The 24,515-nt window shown below is 43.5% G+C and overlaps 1 long non-coding RNA gene across 3 annotated transcripts in view; it reads right to left on the reverse strand.

The window, feature by feature from the left end:
- Positions 1-1,096: 1,096 nt before the first annotated feature.
- The window catches only part of LOC132825502 (uncharacterized), a 44,744-nt gene continuing 21,325 nt past the window's right edge, over positions 1,097-24,515 (reverse strand). For all 3 annotated transcript variants that reach the window (XR_009645781.1, XR_009645780.1, XR_009645779.1), the window contains exons 2-3: positions 4,334-5,158; positions 1,097-3,727 (exon numbers count right to left, since the gene is read on the reverse strand). This is a non-coding gene — a long non-coding RNA (uncharacterized LOC132825502). The remainder of the gene's footprint in view (positions 3,728-4,333; positions 5,159-24,515) is intronic.

Genomic DNA, 24,515 nt, shown 5'->3' on the forward strand with positions numbered 1-24,515 from the left:
CTTTTTCTCTTCCTTCTTTCTCTTAGCTCTTTAGTTTTTTTCTGTCTTCCTTGACTTACCTTAAGACCATAAGACCATAAGACATAGGAGTGGAAGTAAGGTCATTCGGCCCATCGAGTCCACTCCGCCATTCAATCATGGCTGATGGGCATTTCAACTCCACTTACCCGCATTCTCCCCATAGCCCTTAATTCCTCGTGACATCAAGAATCTATCAATCTCTGCCTTGAAGACATTTAGCATCCCAGCCTCCACTGCACTCTGCGGCAATGAATTCCACAGGCCCACCACTCTCTGGCTGAAGAAATGTCTCCGCATTTCTGTTTTGAATTGACTCCCTCTAATTTTAAGGCTGTGTCCACGGGTCCTAGTCTCCTTGCCTAACGGAAAAAATTTCCTAGCATCCACCCTTTCCAAGCCATGTATTATCTTGTAAGTTTCTATTAAGTCTCCCCTTAATCTTCTAAACTCCAATGAATACAATCCCAGGATCCTCAGCCGTTCCTCTTTTGTTAGACCAACCATTCCAGGGATCATCCGTGTGAATCTCTGCTGGACATGTTCCAGTGTCAGTATGTCCTTCCTGAGGTGTGGGGACCAAAACTGGATACAGTACTCCAAATGGGGCCTAACCAGAGCTTTATAAAGTCTCAGTAGCACAACGGTGCTTTTATATTCCAACCCTCTTGAGATAAGTGACAACATTGCATTCGCTTTCTTAATCACGGACTCAACCTGCATGTTTACCTTTAGAGAATCCTCGACTAGCACTCCCAGATCCCTTCGTACTTTGGCTTTATGAATTTTCTCACCATTTAGAAAGTAGTCTATGCTTTTATTCTTTTTTCCAAAGTGCAAGATCTCGCATACCTTCTGCATGTCCAGAGCAGCATTGGATCAACAAGGCGGCTAACGCGGGAACGGAGAGTGGCAGCGGTTGGGATGGCAGTAGCAGCGAGAAACAGCAACAATGGCAGCCAGGGCTGATGCCTTGTGAGCAGCAGTGAAGCCTGGTGTACCCGATGGCGGTCAGCCGTGAGGGTGGCTGATGATCCTGGGCAGGTCTTAGCCCAGTGTAAGGGGCAGTAAGCCTTCTTTGGGAAAGCACAGCTTAGAGCATTTGTGGGCCCAGGGCTTAAGAAAGAACTGCAATGTTTGACTTTTTTATTTTTCCATTTTTATACTAAGAAGACTGTATTGCTGAATTGTTTTAACTTATTTCTTTATTTTTCCATTTCTGTAACTAAGCTTCTGTACCTAAACTTTGTTCCTCAGATGTGTAGCGATATTGTACATTTTTCACTGTATTACACAGGACACAGAACATAGAACATTACAGCGCAATACAGGCCTTCGGCCCTTGATGTTGCACTCACCTATGAAATCAATCTGAAGTCCATCTAATCTACATTATTCTATTCTCGTTCATGTGCCTATCCAATGACCATTTAAATGCCCTTAAAGTTGGTGAGTCTGTTGCAGGCAGTGCGATCCATGCCTCTCGTACTCTCTGAGTAAAGAATTTATCTCTGACATCTGTACTATATCTATCACTCTTCAATTTAAAGCTATGTCCCCTCATGCTAGCCATCACCATCTGAGGAAAAAGGCCCTCACTGCCCATCCTATCTAACCCTCTGATCATCTCAAATGTCTCAATTAAGTTACTTCGCAACCTTCTTCTCTCTAATGAAAACAGCCTCAAGTCCCTCAGCCTTTCTTCATAAGACCTCTCTTCAATACAAGGCAACATCCTAGTAAATCTTCCCTAACCCCATTCGAACATTTCCACATCCTTCCTATAATATGGTGACCAAAACTGTATGCAATACTCCCAGTGCGGCCGCACCAGAATATTCTTATACCTCATACTTGACAATAAAATCTAAATATTTTGTGGGAGCTAGTTCTGTCCAACTTGCCTAGTCTGAGCCTTTGCTTTGGCAACTATCACATTAATTGACAGTGTGACCTCCTGATAATTCCTTATATTCTAACAAAAGAGAAAAATAAATTCCACACAGGCTAAAATTTGATCTCGGGGGCATGCCTCTTGCTTCCTCATTTCCCAGCTCTTCTTGTAAATCCATGGGGTCTTCCATTACTGTCAGCTTTCTCCTCTTAAAGAAAGATTTCAGTTCCAGACCATTGCCAGAGGACCGAAAATAGCCAGTCCTGGTGCAGCCTATATGGCACACCCGATGTAAGGCCTCAATAATAGGTGTATTGTACACACACAGGAAAAATCATCGAGCAGTGGTGGGCCACAACTCATGTGACATACTTCTGCAGTTTAGAGTGTGCAGATCCAACTAGCAAATTTTCCTAATCTTGCTGCACAAACATTGATCTCCCTGATGCCCTGCAATAACTGAACAACACCCCATCTCACCCCTACCATCTTCGCCCCTCAATAGCATTGATTGAAGGGTCAGGCCAAGTGGAATTTGCAGGTGAGGTGATTTTGGTCTCACACTTTTTTTCTAGCCAAGTGACTGGACAAATTCCTGGAGAGGATTTCGTGATGCATTGGATTTTGAAATGAGTGTGGCTGCCTCTTGACATTGAACCCGAGAGGTATCTTACCCTGTCCCAGAAAGCCTGCCATAGCAGTGAAAGTGATAGATTCTGAACAAAAGGCCTTATGAACCTCAGATTTTCAGAGGGGGTGTGATAGAATACTACCCACTTGCCCAGATGAGTGCAGCTCCAACTGCTCAGTAGCAGCTGTGTGTATATGTTATAAGATCTACTGCAGAAATTCACCAAAGGTCCTTCAATGGCACTTTCCAAACCTGTGACTGCTTCCATCTGGAAGGAGAAAGACGGCAGATAAATGGTTACACCACCACCTGCAAGTTCCACTCTAAATCGCTCATCATCCTGACTTGGAAATATATTCTTCAGTGTCACTGCGTCAAAATTCTGGTATTTCCTTCCCCATGGCATTGTGGGTCTGTCTGCAGTGGGTCAAGAAGTTAAAAATCACACAACACCAGGTTATGACCCAACAGGTGTGTCTTATGTTTAACTTTGTCAACCCCAGTCCAACTCCAGTACCTTCTCATCGGGGTTCAAGAAGGCAGTTCACCACCATCTTCTCATGGGCAGCTGGGGATGGGCAATAAATCCCATGAGTGAATAATGTTTGAGGTGCCTAGAGAAAAAGGAGTTGGTCACTGGACTGAGGGGAGGGGTTTTCACTTATCTTCTCACTGACAAGATTTTGCCAGGCCACCATTTTCCAAGTAGGGCAGGATGAAAATATAAATAAGTCAGACTGCCTATGTGCTAATGAGGTGTTGTATCATAATTTTAATTTCACTGTCAATGGGCAGTTCATGTATGCCAATATATCAGTGATGTCCAAGATCTTGGCAGCAACTATGATCTTGGGTTAATCTGTCATTCCCCAGGCTTTCGAGTACCACAATGGACCAGAGGCTGTCTAATGGCTGACAAGGGATTGGCTACCTCTAAACAATTGGCTCAGGACTCTCCATCACCTACTGAACACATGGGGACAAACCACTTACAACAACTGTCTTTCAATTGCACTCAATGGGAATTGGGGGAAATTTCTCTGCTGGTTGGAGTTATACTCAGCACATAAAAAGATGCCCATGGTTGTTGAAGGTCAGTCATCTCAGCTCCAGGACATCTCTGTAGGAGTACCTCAGGGCAACTAAGGATGGACAAATGCTTGCTAGCCAGCGATGCTCACAACCTGTAAGTGAATAAAAATAAATTCAACCTTCTGTATCTCGGTTATTAAAACCAGAATTGCTTCTTTCTTCTTACTTTTTCAGATAATAAAACATTGTTTATCCCAGGTTGAAATTTTATGATTTTTTGAGTATTTTTTCACTAAGAGAAATCAAGCAAGACATATAACCAAAGGGCGAGCTGATCATTTCCTGAAGCTAAACTGTTTAATCACGTGATTAGATTCAGTTGGCTGCTTCATCTCACAGCTGGCAGTAAATTAAATGCATCACAAATTATATCAGTATTTGCACAGTAATTACAGTTAAATGGAACAGAAGAACTTAAGAAATAGGAGGAGAAAAACACACTGCCCTCAAGACTGCTCCACTTTTCAATACGACTATGAATGATCTTCTATCTTAATTCTACTTTCTCAACCTGCCCACAGACCTTTAACTCCCAAATCTCTACAATCTGAATATACTTCACAGTCGGCAGTTAACCAGCTGAGTGAAGAAAATATTGCCTTCTCTCAGTCTGAAATGTTGACCCCTTACCCTGAGACCCTAGTTTTAGACAAGCCTGTCAAGCCCCCTAGAAATTTCACAGATTGCAATGAAATCACCTCTCGTGCTTGTAAACTCCAGAGATAAAAACCTTCATTCCACTTCATCTCTCCTCTGACTGGAGTCAGCTCATACAAGGGCCTGTCTTTATGGGGCCTTCACTGATTGTCTAGTGGGTTCATGCTGGTGGTGAAGTAATTCCTTGGCAAGTCTCCCAGTTGTCCGTCAGTTATCCGTAGCTTTCCTATCCTTCTTTTGGATGTTCTGACAGGAGATTAGGGAGCCCCTGTGGAAATTTGGCTTCTCTTCAGCAACCACAATCACAAAACTTCGCGGAAGAAATGTCAAGCAGGCTGTTTCTGACGGCTGCACCCAGCGTCTGGGCATCACAACAGAAAGATTCTGCTTCCTAAAGAAGATCTTCAACTCGCTTGGTAAAAATGTCAGTAACAGGACTGCCTAACGTCCAGGCTGTTGCTGGAATCGCCCTGAGAGGATAGATTAATGTCCTGGATACTGATGTGAGCAAATTACGAAGCTCAGCACCAGATCATTACAAAACAAAACGTGCTTAATTTTACTTTATTTGTGTTTAAGTGTCATAAAAGGTGCTAGAAAGAAGCAAACGACTGTGTTTGAAGAAAGTCCTGGTGAAAGGTCCCGATAGGAAGCATCAACTCCCCTGCTCCTCTGATGCTGCTTGACCTACTGTGCTGCTTCCAGCTCCACATTTTATCAACTCTGACTGTCCAGCATCTGCAGTCCTCACTATCTCCAGAAGACTGTGTTGGACAGTTTGGCGCGGTTAGGGGTTGGTGGTCATGGACTGAAGTCTCCAGGAATACTTCCAACTGGACCTGGCAAAGCCTGGACAGGCTGCTGCACTAGAGAGAGAGGGAGATAAATTATATGTAAATATCATTATATGTAAACTCAGGACAGTTGGCTGAATCATCACTAAATGTGCAATGATCATTTCAATGGCTTCATAATTATTATAGAGGAAATATGCATGATATATATTGTGTCAGAGCTTAAAATGTTTCAGTGAGTACACGGCCAGGGAGTAAATGGAATCATAGAACTGGAGTGTAAATAAGTGGTTAAAAATAAAGTGAAAGGAAATGTTGGCAAAAAGAAATATGAAAGTGTGTGTCCAGCAATACATAATGATTGGTGTCCATAAAAATAACAAGAAAACTGGAGGTAGGTGGAAGGAACAAAACACTTTAAGTGTTCCTGAAATATGGCTTTCCAGCAAAATCAGAACTGGGATTTGAATATTGCAGAGTATTAAATATTTAGAATAGATGATTGGGATAAAAGGACACTAGATGTATCTTTTGTAGATACACTCAAGTTCCAACTGTCAACCAGAAATAATTGCACAGAGGACTCATTAGAGGTAGACAACATGGCTTTGTGCGTGCGAAATTATGTCTCACAAACTTGACTGAGTTTTTTGAAAGAGCATTGATGAGGGCAGAGAGTTGAATGTGATCTATATGGACTTCAGTAAGGCATTTGACAAGGTTCCTCCTGGGAGACTGTTTAGCAAGGTTAGATCTCATGCAATACATGGACTACTAGCCATCTGGATACCAAACTGGCTCAAAGGTAGAAGACAGAGGGTAGTGTTGGAGGGTTGCTTTTCAGACTGGAGGCCTGTGACCAGTGGTGTGCCACAAGCATCAGTGTTGGGTCTGCTACTTTTTGTCATTTATGTAAATGATTTGGATGTGAACACAGGAGTTGTAGTTAGTAAGTTTACAGATGACACCAAAATTGGAGGTATAGTAGCCAGCGAAGAAGGTTACCTCAAAATACAATGGGACCTTGATCAGATGGGCCAATGGGCTGAGGAGTGGCAGATGGAGTTTAATTTATATAAAGGTGAGATGCTGCATTTTGGGAGAGCAAATCTTAGCAGGACTTATATACATAATGGTAAGGTCCTAGGGAAGTGTTGCTGAACAAAGTGACCTTGGAGTGGAGGGTAAGGTATTTTCCTTGGGGTGGGGGAGTCCAGAACTAGAGGGCACAGGTTTAGGGTGAGAGGAGAAAGATTTAAAAGGGACATAAGGGGCAACTTTTTCACCCTAAGGTGCGTGTATGAAATGAGTTGCCAGAGGAAGTGGTGGAGGCTGGTACAATTAGAACATTTAAAAGGCATCTGGATGGGTATATGAATAGGAAAGGTTTGGACGGATATGGGCCAAGTGCTGGCAAATGGGACTAGATTAAGTTAGGATATCTGGTTGGCATGGAGGAGTTGGACCCAAGGGTCTGTTTCCGTGCTGTTCATCTCTGTGAATTATGACCCTATGTGCCACTAGGTCAACCACTAGGGCACCTGCTCCTGCCATTTTCAAGTCAGCTGCAGGAGTGAACCATCTGGAGGATGCCCAGCACTGTAGGAATTAGGCCAGCAATCTTCCCCCCTCTGCCAGTGTCAGTGCCACCACCTTCTCTCTGTTAACTCGCACTAACTCTGATACTGGACCCACCTCCCCCCAAGGCTCATGCTCTTCTACATTCACTATGACATACAACAGCTTCAGCAGTCACTCACTCACACCGAAAGCCAACTCCTGACAGCACTAACCCTGCATAGTCTCCATGCTGCCTACACTCGCTGGGGACACCCTGCCCACCTGCACCAACAGGAGTAGCTGTGACACCCATTTTCACCTCCCGTAATATCTGCCCCTTTCTCAGTCCAAGAGGAAAACAGTCCACAATAGGGCAGAGAGAGTCAAGATGGGTCAGGCTGTCACTGATTCTGAATCTGACCCACCCTGAGCAGCTAACTGATTGTGTCAAAGCCCCTGGGCTGGTACCAGATGCTGTCTTTGATTGACTATGTCAGGAGGAAAAGCTATCTGACTCAACTGAGGAGTGCTGACAATCACCAAAACGCTTCCTGGCAGAGCAATACAGCAGCACTGTGAGATTTAATCTCAGGCTGAGTGGGCAACGCACAAAAACGCCAGGCAACGCAGGGCAGGGATACTGTGAGTGTGAGTGGTGAGCGCAGAGAGGCAGCCTGGTGCAGTGCATGAGCTGGGTGTGTGTCCCTCAGCACAGTGTCCTCGCTGCAATTACAATGGTGCTGCCCAACACTGAAGTACAGAAGCTGCGCTGTCGGTGGGTTGGGCAAGTGCCATGAGGGTTCTTAGAGGCTGGCACTTGTCAGATGCCAATGTCTGGCACCTATGGAGCATGCCCTGAAATACTAATGCCCTGCTGTTCAGTGTGGAGATCCTTTGAAGCAAATGGCAAGCTGAAGTCGCCAGGTACCTTCCCTGACAGCCATGTCGAGACTCCTCAACATCTAGTTTGTTAAGCACAGTAGGTAAGAAGCAGAATATTAAAGAGACAATTTGCGCCCTTGATAAGGCATGTGCCAAGCTGTAACTTACCACTGCCTGGTAAGAAATGGGGCTCACAGACCAGCAGATGCATCAAAGATAGGCCACAGTGGACACCTTGTGTGATTCTAACACACATCTTACCAGAGCCCACTTTGTTCTGGCCCCTTTAAGAATCAACCCTCAGTATTAATGTTTGATTGCCTTTTAAGAAAACACCCTGTTGGAGTGCACCTGTTATTTTCTCATTAGATGTATTTTCTGAGTAGATGTCTGACAATACTCAGAACAGAACTTCTCACCAAGAACCTACAGGCAGACTGACAGATACTGGAGAACATAACACCAAGGGCCTGAAGAGGACACTTAGTGTGTGTCAGATTACATAAAGGCATCTTGAACTGAGTATGTTTGATTGGAGAAATATTGTTCTTATTTAATAATCTTTATGTTGGCTGGATTCATTGCAGTGGAATTTCTTTGAAGCTACTTGTATTCAGTGTTGAGACTGATGGGAGCCAAGATTCTATTTGATCTATCTATCTATTTGAAAGTTCATCCATAATCTGAAAAAGATAGGGCTGCTTCATTGTGCATTGGCGAATCAAGGAATTATTTGCCAGCTTCCAGAATGAGGTATCATCTTACTATCGAAAATACCAGCTTTTAAAATGTTGTGGATTTTAAAGGGAAAGAATGAGGGTTGGGAGTAACAAGATTCCATGACAGAGATTGATAGATACACACACAGCAGTCAGTCACAATCAAACCAGCTCACAGTGCGCATGCATAACTTCAAATCATAGCATCATTACAGTGTGGACACACATTTGGCCTATCAAGTCCACACCTACCTTCCAAAGAGCACCCTACCCTATCTCTATAACTCTGCATTTCCTATGGCTAACCCATCTAGCCTGGACACTATGGAGAATTTAGCATGGCCGATCTACCTAACCTGCACATCTTTGGATTGTGGGAGGAAACTCACACAGATGCAGGGAGAAGTCATCCAAGGGCAGAATTGAACCCAGGTACCTGGCGCTGTGAGGCAGCAGTGCTAACCACTGAGCCACTGTGCTGCCCCAAACTTCACAACGTTTGGACAGACCAATTATTTTCCCATAATATAATGCTCAGGAAATTACCGAAGCCCTTCTGAAAATATTTTCCGGAATTCCTGTATTTCCAAATAACACCAAAGGATTGGAAATAGCAACTCATCTTTCAACGATAGTTGAGAGAACGTTTTGTGGGATGAGATAGGTGAGTTTCTTGAAGAGAACAAGCTAAATATTGCGAGAGGATGACTGACTAAGTTAGTGGATCGCTTTTAGTAGGACTCAATGACTCTGTGACATTTGGAGAACCCAGATTAAGCCTAAATACCCAGTATCATTTAACAGTTGGGCTAAAATGCTACACATTTTTACTTGAAGAAATTTGGAAATAAAGCTGGGAACTTCAATTACAGGTGAGACAATGGAAAGTATTCCAACAAATCCTGACGAACCTATCCCAAAAGTCACTGCATCAGAGGTCAGATCTGTTTTCCTTCATGTGAGTCCAAGGAAATGATGCGAACTGACAGAGTACCAAGCCGTGCACTCAGAGCAAGTGCAGATCAACTGTCAAAAGTCTTCTCGGACATCTTCAATCTCTCCCTGCAGCAGGCCACAGTCCCTGCCTAATTCAAGAGGGCCAACATCATCCCTCTGCCTAAGAAGGCTCATGCAGCATCTCTCAATGACTACCGCCCAGTGGCCCTAACTTCGGTGGTCTTGAAGTGCTTTGAAAAGCTGGTCATGGCATTAATCAACTTCAGCCTCCCCACTACTCGTGACCCACTCCAATTTGCCTATCAGACCAACAGATCTACGTCAGATGCCATATCATTTGACCTTCACTCCTCCCTAGAAGCTCTTGACACCAAAAACAGCTACATAAGAATCCTACTCATTGACTACAATTTAGCCTTTAACACTATTATTCCCTTGAGACTGATTACTAAACTTAGTGATCTCAAACTAAGCCCCACTCTATGCAACTGGATCCTCAGTTTCCTGACTCACAGGCCACAATCAGTGAAGATTGGGGACAATTGGGGACTGTGGAGTTGAAATGCCCATCAGCCATTATTGAATGGCGGAGTGGACTCAATGGGCCAAATGGCCTTACTTCCACTCCTATGTCTTATTTCCACTCATCCTCACTAACACTCAACCCCGGAGCCCCCACCAGGGGTGTGTATTCCGCCCCTACTGTACTCTTGGTATACCCATGACTGCGTCGCCAAATACCAGACTAATACCATTTACAAGTTCACTGATGACATCACCATAGTTGTCAAATCTCAGATGGCGACGAAACAAACTACAGACGGGAGATGGAAGACCTGGAAAAATGGTGCACTGAGAACAATCTAACTCTCATTGCCAGCAAAACCAAGGAATTCATTATTGACTTTTGGTGGGATGTTACTCATGCCCCCCTACACATTAACAGCACAGAGGTGGAACGAGTGGAGAGTGTCAAGCTGCTGGGAGTGGTCATCCACAACAAGTTTTCTGGGACTCTTCATGTGGACGCACTGGTTACAAAGGCCCAACAATGTCTCATCTTCCTCAGGCAGCTGAGGAAATTTGGCATGACAGCAAATACCCTTGCCAACTTTTATAGGTGCGCCATCGAGAGCATTCTGTCTGGATGTATCACTACCAGGTATGGCAACTGTACCATTCAAGATCGGAGACGGTTACAGAGAGAGGTGAACTCAGCCCGGACAATCACAAAGGCCAACCTCCCATCTATAGAGTCCATCTACTAGGCCTGATGTCAAGGAAAGGCCGCCAGCATTCTCAAAGATCCATTTCACACTGGCAATGTTTTCAGCAACCTCTACCATCGGGGAGAAGGTACAGAAACCTGAACACACGCACCAGCTGGTGAAGCAGTTACTACCCTACTATTGTTAGAATACTGAATGGACTCACAAACTCTTAACATTCACCTGTATCTGTGTTTTAGTTTTTGCCGCTGTTTACCTATTAGTTACTTATCTATGCTATTTAACTCTGTGATCTGCCTGTATTGCTCGCAAGACAAAGCTTTTCATTGTGCCTCGATACACATGGCAATAAATTCAATTCAATTCAACTCAATTCAAGTAATGGAGGAGCCACGAATTTGATTCCTTACACTGTCTCACACAATAGCAGCTGACGTCAGTACAATATGTTCTGATATTAATGGTATAGTGCTAGATCTCTCTCTTTCCCCACTGGCAGACAGGAGAGCATGGGCATATGTTGGGTGGTTAGCCCACTATGTACCACCCAAACCCTGACTTAGTCACCATGACATATTATGCAGGTGTGTACCAGAACCAGCAGCTTGCCCATCATTTGTATAAAATAACCAATGGGCAATTGGACTTAATAACAAGTCAATTGACTTGGATATTGCCACAATAGGGTTGCCCTGTAAAAACAGGGCTGACTTAAGTGCATTGTTTTTAACCCAACTGTTTAAAACGCAGGCAAGGAGGGGATTATGTCATTTAGGGGCAGGTTGCCATGTGTGCATCCAATGCACCGTCTCCACATGTCACCCTTCCACATTATCAAAACCCAACTCCATTGAGCTTCAGTCCAGAGTGTCCCTGATAGACTCCGTCCCCAGATTGTCTGGGATGTAACTGATTCTGGGATTCGCCCCCTTGATCTTTGTGTGTCTCCTTGCAGTACCAGCAGTGCTCACCCCCTGAGCTGATGGCGTCGCTGGAGCTGCAGGCCCATCAGGTTGGATGGTCAGTCTCAAGGGTGGAATATCCTACCAGAGTGGGGTGGAAGCCTCACCCTGAGGCCAACCAGAGTGAATGGTGATTGAGGGGCAGCCTGGTTTAGCATTGGTCCACTCAGCGGACTTAATCTTCCGGGGGTGTTAGCCAAGGGGTGATAACAGACACTCCACCAGTGTAAAATTCAGCCCAGAGATAACAAAAAAAAGCTAAATTCCATTGGCTGTACAGCAGGTCTTTTTGCAAACTTTATTTTTCACCCATTTTTACCCATTGATCCAGTCAATAGATTGAAGTTGACAGCACATTATATATATGTATAGAGAGTGAGAGAGAGAGAGAGAGAGAGAGAAAGAGAGAGACTAGAGAGGTTGTGAGAACAAAACTCAGGGTGCTATAAATAGAAAGTAATCACTAATACATCTAACACAGAATTCAGGATTCATTCGTCATTAGAGGTGAAAGTTGCTACAGTGTGAGGTGGTTAAAATGAAGAGTATGGCCAAAGAGCAAGTTAGATAGGCACTGATAGGGATAGGGAATAGAAGGCTGTGCTGATAGGGTTAGAAGAGCATGCTTAAGAGGAGGTTTCCTGGAGGTTTCATCACAAGACTCATCCTAATACTCTTAATCAAAATCAAAAGATACCTACACCAATCAGAAAGCAGAACAACTCATGACAACTGGCATTAGAGGCAGTTCCTGGGTTTGGAGAAATTTCCCAAAGAGGAGAGGTTGAGTAGGGATTGGATTTTGGAAGAATGAGAGGACACCTTTTTAAAGAACGCAAAATGTTTAGGGTCCTTGACAGGGTAGATGGGGAGAGATTGTTTTCCATTATGGGAGAGTCTAGGATAATCTCAGAATAAGGGGTCATCCATTTAAGACAGAGAAGATGGGCAAGTTTCTTCTCTCAGAGGATAGTCAATCTAAAGAAGTTTTTACCACGGAGGGCTGCTGAGACTGGGCTGTCAAATATACTCAAGGCTGAGATAGCCATATTTTTAATCAGAAAGGAAATCAAAGATTATAGGGAGAAAGCAGGAACATGGAGTTTAACATTATCAGGACAGCCATGATCCCATTGAATGAAGGAGCAGACTCTACCCCGATATGATTAGATTCCCTACAGTGTGGAAACAGGCCATTTGGCTCAACAAGTCCACACCTCCAAAGAGTAACCCACAGATTCATTTCCCTCTGACTAATGCACCTAACACTATGGGCAATTTTAGCAAGGCCAATTCACCTAAATTAGAGTCATAGAGTCATAGAGATGTACAGCATGGAAACAGACCCTTCGGTCCAACCCGTCCATGCCAACCAGATATCCCAACCCAATCCAGTCCCACCTGCCAGCACCCGGCCCATTTCCCTCCGAACCCTTCCTATTCATATACTCATCTAGATGCCTTTTAAATGTTGAAATTGTATCAGCCTCTACCACTTCCTCTGTCAGCTCATTTCATACACGTACCCCTCACCCTTTGCGTGAAAAAGTTGCCCCTTAGGTCCCTTTTGTTTCTTTCCCCTCTCACCCTAAACCTATGCCCTCTTGTTCTGGACTCCCCGGCCCCAGGGAAAAGACTTTGCCTATTTATCCTAACCAAGCCCCTTATAATTTTTTAAACATCTATAAGGTCACCCCTCAGCCTCTGATGCTCCTGGGAAAAAAGCCCCAGCCTGTTCAGCCTCTTCCTATAGCTCAAATCCTCCAACCCTGGCAACATCCTTGTAAATCTTTTCTGAACCCTTTCAAGTTTCACAACGTCTTTCCAATAAGAAGGAGACCAGAATTGCAACCAATATTCCAATAGTGGCCTAACCAATGTCCTGTACAGCCACAACATGACCTCCCAAATCCTGTACTCAATACTCTGACCAATAAAAGAAAGCATACCAAATGCCGCCTTCACAATCCTATCCACCTGCGACTCCACTTTCAAGGAGCTATGAACCTGCACTCCAAGGTCTGTTTATTCAGCAACACTCTCTAGGACCTTACCATTAAGTGTATAAGTCCTGCTAAGATTTGCTTTCCCAAAATGCAGCACCTCGCATTTATCTGAATTAAACTCCATCTGCCACTTCTCAGCCCATTGGCCCATTTGATCAAGATCCTGTTGTAATCTAAGATAACCTTCTTCGCTGTCCACTACGCCCCAATTTTGGTGTCATCTGCAAACTTACTGACTTTGGATTACATCTTTGGATTACGCGAGGAAAATGGAGCAGAAATGGGGAGAATGTGCAAACTCCACACAGACAGTTGCCCAAGGCTGGAATCAAATCTGGGAGGCTGCAGTGCTAACCACTGGGCCACTGTGCCCTATAATTGCATAGCTTAATTGAATGATACTTAACAGCCAACTAAACAGGTTTTTTATTTGCCTACTTCTATGTCGGTTAAAGAGCAATGTTTAAGGAAAAGAACAAGAAAAAAACCGTATTTTTGGCCAACCCTGTGCTTTATCCCTGGGTTGCACCCCTCAGTGCCCTGGAGATTGGCCATCGGGTCCTGAGGAACAAGGTCAATGCCAGAAGGTTGGCAACCCTAGGGAGGAGGTTTCTGTACAGCATGGGCCATTTGGGCTAAGGGGTCTCTTTCTGTCTTTTGCATTCTATAGAACTACGTAAAATGAGTGACAACAAAGCAGAATTTGGCATTATAATGTACTACAGCCATATATGAACACACATGAGGAAGGTGATTGTGTTAGAGATAATTCCACAGTCTCTGTGAACCAGAAAAACAAGCAAAGGGAACATGAAATTGAAAAAATTTGGCTGTGCATCAATTTCTCTCCGGCCAGAAATTCTCCGCGAACAACAAGAATGATCTTGGACATTCTTCATGATTGAAAGGAAGAAAATGTCTACAACCTGCAGGCTGTGATTGACCAGGGGTAAGTTTGCGTGTATGTTGTGTTGCCAAATTGAGATTAGGTTAAAAGTTGGATGCTTGCAACTTTCTGTCTTCATCCTTAAATTATTGAACCTAACTGTAGTTTGGACAAGACAGCACATTTCATACTTCGATATTTCTCAAATAATCCATTTGTAATCATCAAAATTAGTACCAGAAAATAGTTTCCAGCTGTGTCTGATCAGACATTTGTACACAAGACAATTTAATCCTATTAGATTAATAATACTCAAAATAAAGTTGGAAGCTTTAATCAGATCCGGTTCCCATTAGGATCAGGATAATGGCAGGAACTTGTGCAGATCCAGGGTATGTTGGATACATATGACTTTTCATATAAGTTTTGTTCTGAAAGTTTGCTGAAGGTGAGAGTTTCTTATGTTCCAATTTTAAGACATCAATTTCACAACTAACCGACTGACTTATGGCCCTTCTTTCTGCTACTGTCACTTTGTTTAAATGTTCCTAACACTCCATGAGAAACCTGGCCTCACAAATAAAGCTTGAAGTTATTTGAGAGGGAAAAATTCTGGTTGTAACAGGCTGCTCCTTTTTTGAGGTATTTTAGGTGCAGGAGGTCATTTCCTCAAATTCTAGGAGCAGCAATTACTCTTTTATATGCTGTTGTATTGTTTTGGAACTTTTAAAAGGGAGAGGAACAGAGCAACACATGGTGGGGTCAGTGCAGGGAAGAGAGCGAGAGAGACACAGACAGACAGAGAAAAACCCATACTGCTAACTGACACAGCAGTGAATCTGTGCAGTTACTGCCTTTGTTGATTGAATTCATGTATCACTGGACATCGGAGTGCGTCTGGGAAAATTAACAAACAGTGAAATTCATAACTAATCTTGGAGGAATCAGTTTGGGCAAGGTCACAGCACAGAAACAGATAAGTGAATATTTTTATGAATGGCCTTACAGTAAGTCTGCAGTAGTGAGTAGAGTGGGTTCTTTCTTGATTATATGTTTTATTCAGATATGTCTCTTGACTAAACTTAAAAATATAAGCCTTAAGTATTAAGTTAGCCTGGAACAGTGTTTTGTAGAGGAATAAGACAGTGTTACTTTCTGGGTCTGTAGATTGAAATAAGAAAAAATGGCCCTTAGTAGAGTGATATGCTCTTCTTGTCGGATGTGGGAGTTTATGGAGAGTTTACGGGTTACTGAGCATTATATCTGCAATAAATGCCATTGCTTGCGAATCCTATCAGATCGAATGGATTGGTTGCAGAGGCAGTTAGAGGCAATGAGGAATTTACAAGAGCAAGGGGATATGATGGATGGCAGATATAGGAAGGGGAAAAAGTTGCAGATATAGTCACAAAGATGGGTTGACTCCAGGAAAGATAAGAGAGGTAGGCAGAAACTGCAGGAGTCGTCTGTGGCTATTCCCATTTCAAACAAGTACGCTGTTTTCGAAAATGTAGGGGGTGATGGATTCTCATGGGGAACGTAGCATGAACAGCCAAGTTTCTGATATTGTGACTGGTTCTAAAGCAATCAGGGGTACCTCGGGTTCCAAGAGATTGATTGTGTGAGTGGACTATCTAGTCTGAGGTACAGATATTTCTGTGGCCAGCAGCGAAAAATCAGAACGGTGTGTTGCCTCCCTGGTGCCAAGATCAAGGATGTCGCAGAGAGGGTGCAGAAAGTTCTCAAGGGAGAGAGGGGTCAGCAAGAGGTCATTGTCCACATTGGAACCAATGACATAGGAAGGGAAAAGGATGAGATTCTGAAGGGAGATTACAGAGAGTTATGCAAGAACTTTCTGGTTGTCTGAGCTCGTGAGGGTAGGAATAAGAGAATAGAGCAGATGAATGAATGGCTGAGGAGCTGGTGTATAGGAGAAGGATTCACATTTTTGGATCATTGGAATCTCTTCTGGGGTAGAAGTGACCTGTACATGAAGGATGGATTGCACCTGAATTGGAATGGGATGAATATACTGGCAGGGAGATTTGATAGAGCTGCTCAGGAGGATTTAAACTATTAAGGTGGGGGTGGGGGGAGGTGGCTGGGACCCAGGGAGATAGTGAGGAAAAAGATCAATCTGAGACTGGTACAGTTGAGAACAGAAGTGAATCAAACAGTCAGGGCAGGCAAGGACAAAGCAGAGAACAAGGTAGGACTGATAAATTAAACTGCATTTATTTCAATGCAAAAGGCCTAACAGGGAAGGCAGATGAACTCAGGGCATGGTTAGGAACATGGGACTGGGATATCATAGCAATTACAGAAACATGGCTCAGGGATGGGCAGGACTGGCAGCTTAATGTCCCAGGATACAAATGCTACAGGAAGGATAGAAAGGGAGGCAAGAGAGGAGGGGGAGTGGAGTTTTTGATATGGGATAGCATTACAGCTTTGCTGAGGGAGGATATTCCCAGAAATACATCCAGGGAAGTTATTTGGGTTGAACTGAGAGATAAGAAAGGGATGATCACCTTATTGGGTTTGTATTATAGACCCCCTAATAGTCAGAGGGAAATTGAGAAACAAATTCGTAACGAGATCTCAGTTATCTGTAAGAATAATAGGGTGGTTATGGTAGGGGATTTTAACTTTCCAAACACAGACTGGGACTGCCATAGTGTTAAGAGTTTAGATAGACAGGAACTTGTTAAGTGTGTACAAGAAAATTTTCTGATTTAATATGTGGATGTAACTACTAGAGAAGGTGCAAAACATGACCTACTCTTGGGAAATAAGGCAGGGCAGGTGACTGAAGTGTCAGTGGGGGAGCACTTTGGGGCCAGTGACCATAATTCCAGTAGTTTTCAAATAGTGATGGAAAAGAATAGACCAGATCTAAAAGTTAAAGTTCTAAACTGGAGAAAGGCTAATTTTGATGGTATTAGGCAAGAACCTTCAAAAGCTGATTGGGGGCAGATGTTTGCAGATAAAGGGACAGCTGGAAAATGGGAAGCCTTCAGAAATGAGAGTCCAGAAGCAGTATATTCCTGTTAGGGTGAAAGGAAAGGCTGGTTGGTATAAGGAAAGCTGGATGACTAAAGAAATTGCGGGTTTGGTTAAGAAAAAGAAGGAAGCATATGTCAGGTATAGAAAAGCTAGATCAAATGAATCCTTGGAAGAGTATAAAGGCAGTAGGAGTATACTAAAGAGGGAAATCAGGAGGGCAAAACGGGGACATGAGATAGCATTGGCAAATGGAGTTAAGGAGAATCCAAAGGATTTTTACAAATACATTTAGGACAAAAGGGTAACTAGGGAAAGAATAGGGCCCCTCAAAGATCAGCAAGGCGGCAGGAAATGGGGGAGATACTAAATGAGTATTTTGCATCAGTATTTACTGTGGAAAATGACATGGTAGGTATAGAATGTAGGGAAATAGATGGTGACATCTTGAAAAATATCCATATTACAGAGGAGGAAGTGTTGGATGTCTTGAAATGCATAAAAGTGGATAAATCCCCAGGACCTGATCAGGTGGAACCTTGAACACTGTGGCAAGCTAGGGAAGTGATTACTGGGCCTCTTGCTGAGATATTTGATTTATCGATAGTCATAGGTGAGGTGCCAGAAGACAAGAGGTTGGCAAATGTGGTGCCACTGTTTAAGAAGGGTGGTAAGGACAAGCCAGGGAACTATAGACCAGTGAGCCTGACTTTGGTGGTGGGCAAGTTGTTGGAGGGAATCCTGAGGGACAGGATGTACATGCATTTGGAAAGGCAAGGACTGATTAGGGATAGTCAACATGGATTTGTGCATGGGAAATCATGTCTCACAAACTTGAATGAATTTTTTGATGAAGTAACAAAGAGAATTGATAAGGGCAGAATGGAGGACACGATTTGTATGGACGGACAGTAAGGCGTTCGACAAGATTAGATCTCACGGAATACAGGGAGAGCTAGCGATTTGGATACGGAACTGGTTCAAAGGTGGTGGTGGAGGGTTGTTTTTCAGACTGGAGGCCTGTGACCAGTGGAGTGCCACAAGGATCTGTGCTGGGTCCACTTTTTTTCATCATTTATATAAATGATTTGGATGTGAGCATAAGAGGTACAGTTAGTAAGTTTGCAGATAACACCAAAATTAGAGATGAAGTGGATAGCGAAGAGGGATACCTCAAATTACAACAGGATCTTGACCAGATGGGCAATGGGCTGAGAAGTGGCAGATGGAGTTTAATTCAGATAAATGCGAGGTGCTGCATTTTGGGAAAGCAAATCTTAGCAGGACTTACACACGTAATGGTAAGATCCTAGGGAGTGTTGCTGAACAAAGAGACCTTGGAGAGCAATTACATAGCTCCTTGAAAGTAGAGTTGCAGGTACATAGAACATGGAACATAAAACAGCATAGAACAGATCCTTTGGCCCTTGATGTTGTACCGACCTTGAACTAAACTAAACTCATCCCACTACACAATCCCATAATTATCCTTGTGCTTATCTAAGGATTGTTTCAATCTCCCTAATGTGGTTGAGTTAACTACATTGCCAGGCAGGGCATTCCACGTTCTTACCATTCTCTGAGTAAAGAACCTGCCTCTGACATCTGTCTTAAATCTATCACCCCTCAATTTGAAGCTATGCCCCCTCGTACAAGCTGATGTCATCATCCTCGAAAAAGACTTTCACTGTCTACCCTATCTAATCCTTTGATTATCTTCCATGTCTCTATCAAATCCCCTCTTAGCCTTCTTCTTTCTATTGAGAACAGACCCAAGTCTCTCAGCCTTTACTCATAAGACCTTCCCTCCAGACCAGGCAACATCCTGGTAAATCTCCTCTTCACCTTTTCCAATGCTTCTACATCCTTCCTGTAATAGGGTGACCAGAACTGTACACAATATTCCAAGTGAGGCCGCACTAGCGTTTTGTACAGTTGCAGTATGACATCACGGTTCCAGAACTCAATCCCTCTACCAATAAAAGCTAACACAACATATGCCTTCTTAACAGCACTATCAACCTGGGTGGCAACCTATATACATGATCTCCAAGATCCCTCTGCACATCCACACTACCAAGAATCTTTCCATTGACCCAGTATTCTGCCTTCCTGTTATTCTTCCCAAAGTGCATTACCTCACATTTAACTGCATTGAACTCCATTTGCCACCTCTCAGCCCAATTCTGCAGATTATCTTAGTCCTGCTCCAACATTCTTCCATACTGTCCACCACTCCACTGACTTTTGTGTCATCTGCAAACTTACTAAGCCATCCACCTATGCCTATGTCTAAGTCATTTTATAAAAATGACAAACAGCAGTGGTCCCAAAACAGATCCTTGTAGCACACCACTGGTAACTGGACCACCACTCACTGCCTTCTTTCAGAAAGCCAGTTTCTAATCCAAACTATTAAATCACCCTTAATCCCAAGCCTCTGCATCTTCACTAACAGCCTACCATGTAGAACCTTATCAAAGGCTTTACTGAAGTCCATGTACACCACCGCAACTGCCCTACCCTCATCCACATGGTCACCGTCTTAAAAAACTGTGAGGTTTGTGAGACATGACCTGCCCGTGAAAAAAACCATGTTGACTATCTGAAATCAAATTGTTGTTTGCTAGATGATTATAAATCTTATCTCTTATAATCCTTTCCAAAACCTTTCCTACAACAGATGTAAGGCTCACTGGTCGGTAATTACTTGGGTCATTCTCTACTGTCCTTGAACAAGGGCACAACATTTGCAATCCTCCAGTCCTCTGGTACTAAACCTGTAGACAATGACGACTCAAAGATCAAAACCAAGGGCTCCACCATCTCCTCCCTAGCTTCCCAGAGAATCCTCGAATAAATCCCATCTGACCCAGGGGATTTGCCTACTTTCACTCCTTCTAGAATTAATAATATCTCTTCCTTACTAACCCTGATCGTTTCTAGTATCATTCTTCTCCTCTACAATATTCTCCTTTTCCTGAGTGAAAACTGATGAGAAATATTTGTTTAGCACCTCTCTGATCTCCACAGGGTCCACACTCAACTTCCCACTTCTGTCTTTGACTGGCCCTATCCCTACCTGAGTCACCCTCTTATTCCTCACATACCTATAGAAAGCTTTATGGTTCTCTTTTATTCTGCCTGCTAAAGACTGCTCGTGCCCTCTCCTTGCTCTTCTTAACTCTCTCTTTAAATCCTTCCCAGCTACTCTGTAACTCTCCACTGCTTCATCTGAACTATCTCATCTCATTGTTACATAAGCCTCCTTCTTCCACTTAACAAGAGATGCAATTTCTGAGCTAAACCACGTTCCCTTATCTTATCACTTCCTCCTTGCTTGACAGAAACATACCTATCAAGGACATGCAATATCTGTTACTTAAACCAGCTCCACATTTCGATTGTCCCCATCCCCTGCATTTTGCTGCCCCATTCTATGCATCCTAAATCTTGCCTAATCACATTATAATTGCCTTTGCCCCATCGATAACTCTTGCCCTACAGCATGTATCTATCCCTTTCTATAGCTAAACTAAACGTAACTGAATTATGGTCACTCTCTCCAAACTGCTCACCTACAACTAAATCAAATACCTGGCCTGCTTCATTACCAAGCACCAGATCCAGTGTGGCCTCCCCTCTTGTCGGCCCTATGAGATACTGTGTCAGGAAACCCTCCTGTACACATTGGACAAAAACTGATCCATCCAACGTACTCGAATTATAGCATTTCCAGTCAATGTTGGGGAAGTTAAAGTCCCCCATAATGATCACCCTGTTCCTTTCACTCCCACGCAGAATCATTTTGCCAATCCTCTCCTCCACCTGCCTGGAACTCTGCAGAAGCTTATAAAAACTCCCAGCAGAGTGACCTCTCCTCTCCTGGTTCTAACCTGAGCCCATATGACCTCAGTAGACGAGTCCTCATCAAAAGTTCTTTCAGCCACCGTTATACTATTCTTGACTAACAAGGCCACACCTCCCCCTCTTTTACCACCTTGCCTGTTCTTAATGAAAGATCTAAACCCTGGAACTTGCAACATCTATTCCTGACCCTGCTCTATCCATCTCTCCGAAATGGCCACAACATCGAAGTCCCAGGTACCTATCCATGCTGCAAGCTCACCTATCTTATTTCAGATACTTCTGGCGTTGAAGTAGACACATTCAAACCAGCTTGCTGTCTGCCAGCACGTTCCTCTGACTGTGCAATCCTGACCATGCCTTCCCTACTCTCATCCTCCTGTGCACTGGACCTATACCTCAGATTCCCATCCCCCTGCTGAGTATTTAAACCCACTTGAATAGCACCAGCATATTTCCCACCCAGGATATTAGTACCCCTCTGGTTCAAGTGAAGACTGTCCTGTTTGTAGAAGTCCCACCTTCCCCAGAATAAGTGCCAATTATCCGAGTACCTGAAACCCTCCCTCCTGCACCATCCCTGCAGCCCCGTGTTCAGCTGATATCTCTCCCTATTCCTTGCCTCACTATCACATGGCACAGATAACAAACCAGAGATAACAACTCTGTTTGTTTTAGCACTCAACTTTCACCCTAACTCCCTGAAATCCAGCCCTACATCCCTATTCCTCTTTCTACCTATGTCGTTGGTACCTACATGAACCATGACTTGGGTTGATAGGTAGCTAGGATAGCGAAGAAGGTATTTGGCATGCTTTCCTTCATTGGTCAGAGTATTGAGTACAGGAGTTGGGAGGTTATGTTGCAGCTGTACAGGACATTGGTTAGGCCACTTTTGGAATATCATGTGGAATTCTGGTCTCCTTCCTATTGAAAGGATGTTTTGAAACTTGAAAGGATTCAGAAAAGATTTACAAGGATGTTGCCAGGGTTGGAGGATGTGAAGAGCAGAGAGAGGATGATTAGGCTGGGGCTGTTTTCCCTGGAATGTCAGAGGCTATGGGGTGACCTTATAGAGATTTATAAAATCATGAGGGGCATGGATAGGATAAGTAGACAAAATCTCTTCCCTGGGGTGGGGGAGTCCAGAACTAGAGGGCATAGGTTTATGGTGAGTGGGGAAAGATAAAAGAGACCTAAGGGGCAACTTTTACATGCAGATGGTGGTATATGTGTGGAATGAGCTTCCAGAGGAAGTGGAGGAGGCTGGTACAATTACAACATGGATGGGTATATGAATAGGAAGGGTTTGGAGGGATATGGGCCGGGTGCTGGCAGGTGGGACTAGATTGAGTTGGGATATCTGGTTAGCATGGACGAGTGGACTGAAGGGTCTGTTTCCATGCTGTACATCTCTATTACTCGATGACTCTAATCGATTTATGGATGACATCAATGCCGAGGAGTGCTCGGGAAACCTGTAAGCTCAGTTTTCCTCACCACTCCCCTCGTCCCCTCCACCCCATTACCACATCAATCCAGTGAGGTTGGGGCACTACAAAAGGCAAATGCAACCATACTGCTACCCCACTGTACCCAGGACATTGGTGCCCACTGACGGGGGTTGAGAGTTGGGCAGTTGTGAGGATCCCGATGGCATTGGTGAGACCAGCAGATATCACCGAACCTCACTGAAATGCTAATTCTCTCAATCTTTACAGAGATAAAACAGAATGTTTACATCAGACCACATGTAAAACTCCAAATATTTAAGGAAAGGCTGATCCCTGAAATACACCTTTTCAAATTCCTATCTAAGTGTTTGAACCTGGATTTTGAAGTAGTGATGCATTCATATTTGATTTTAGAAATTGAATACAGCAACACATGGTCTGTTACAGCTACATGCATGAGATTTTGTTGAGAATCCCTTTTGTGACTTATTGTGTACGGTGTCTCAGGAGATCCACTCGCAACATGTTAAAATGTTTGCATTTGTTCCAATTTCTTGCAATTTATGACACTTGCTTCTAAAAATGTTTTACCTGACTCACAATCCCAATCAAGACTTTGGATAATATGCCCTGTTGACAGAAAGAAGAGTATTCTCTGGCTCATTGCGTTCCAACGATCCCATTCACTGAAAGTCAAGACCAATTATCAGGGCCCCTTGCTGAGGTGGGACACCATTGAAAGTGAATCCTTGGGATTGGAGGCAGCATGCTGAGATGCAGACAGGATAATGATAGTGAATTTTATTATTTTTGTTTTTATTAATGTGTTTAATTGAAATTAACAAGCAGCACATTTAAGTGAATTAAGCCAAAATTATCAAATGAGATGAAACCAAATCTAATGGAATATAGTTTATTGTTTATGACCATTCGAGAGTAGAATATCCATCAATAGTTAAAGTTTGCCTTGAAGTACCAAGTCAGTAAGTTATCCACCTATTGGAAAGTATCTTTTGAGATTTGAAGACTCTTAATACAGCTAAATATTTCAATGAAAGAATCTTGCTTTAATAGCATTCAGGTCCCTCCCAATTTGCAAATGTAGGCATTAACCCACTGTACAGATTCCTCCCAGTTTCATGTGATGTTATGCTATTTAACATTATCCCCTAATCATTCAGTAAAGAGGCCTTTGTGGGTTTTCCTTTCAACTCTTTCTTATTCTTTCAACATTAAAGAATCCTTTGTTAAAACTTCATCAGATGTTTCATTTCTCTTTCACTACGCAGGTTGCTTATTCTGGTTTCTAATGGTAGCCAGATGATAAGGATCCTGGCCATCTCTTATTAGTTGGATGAGTGTCCTTACCCCTGAACTCAGAGGCCTGAGTTCAAGTCCCACCTGTTCCTAAAGTGTGTAATAACATCTCTGAACAGGTTGATTAGAAAAATAGTTTAAAAAATTAGTTGGATGAGGGGCCCTCTTGTGGCGCAGTGGTGGTGTCCCCATCCCTGAACTGAGAGGTCCAGGTTCAAGTCCCACCTGCTCCAGAGGTGTATAATAACATCTCTAAACAGGTTGGTAAGACATATAGGTTAAATAAAAATAAAAGGTAGATAAGCGATCCTCTTGTGATGCCATGGTAATGTCCCTAACCCTGCTGCTCTAGAGGTGTGTAGCCCTGTTGATGATACCTTCTATCACTTTACAAATGACTGAGAGTCGACTAATGGGGTGGCAATTGGCCGAGTTGGATTTGTCCTGGTTTTTGTGTACAGGACATACCTGGGCAATTTTTCCACATGGTCGGGTAGATGCCAGTGTTGTATCCCTATTGGACCAGCTTGGCTAGAGGTGTGGCTAACTCTAGAGCACAAGTCTTCAGGACTCTTGCTGGAATGTTG

Source organism: Hemiscyllium ocellatum, chromosome 20, assembly GCF_020745735.1.
Source record: "Hemiscyllium ocellatum isolate sHemOce1 chromosome 20, sHemOce1.pat.X.cur, whole genome shotgun sequence".
Lineage (NCBI taxonomy): Eukaryota > Metazoa > Chordata > Chondrichthyes > Orectolobiformes > Hemiscylliidae > Hemiscyllium > Hemiscyllium ocellatum.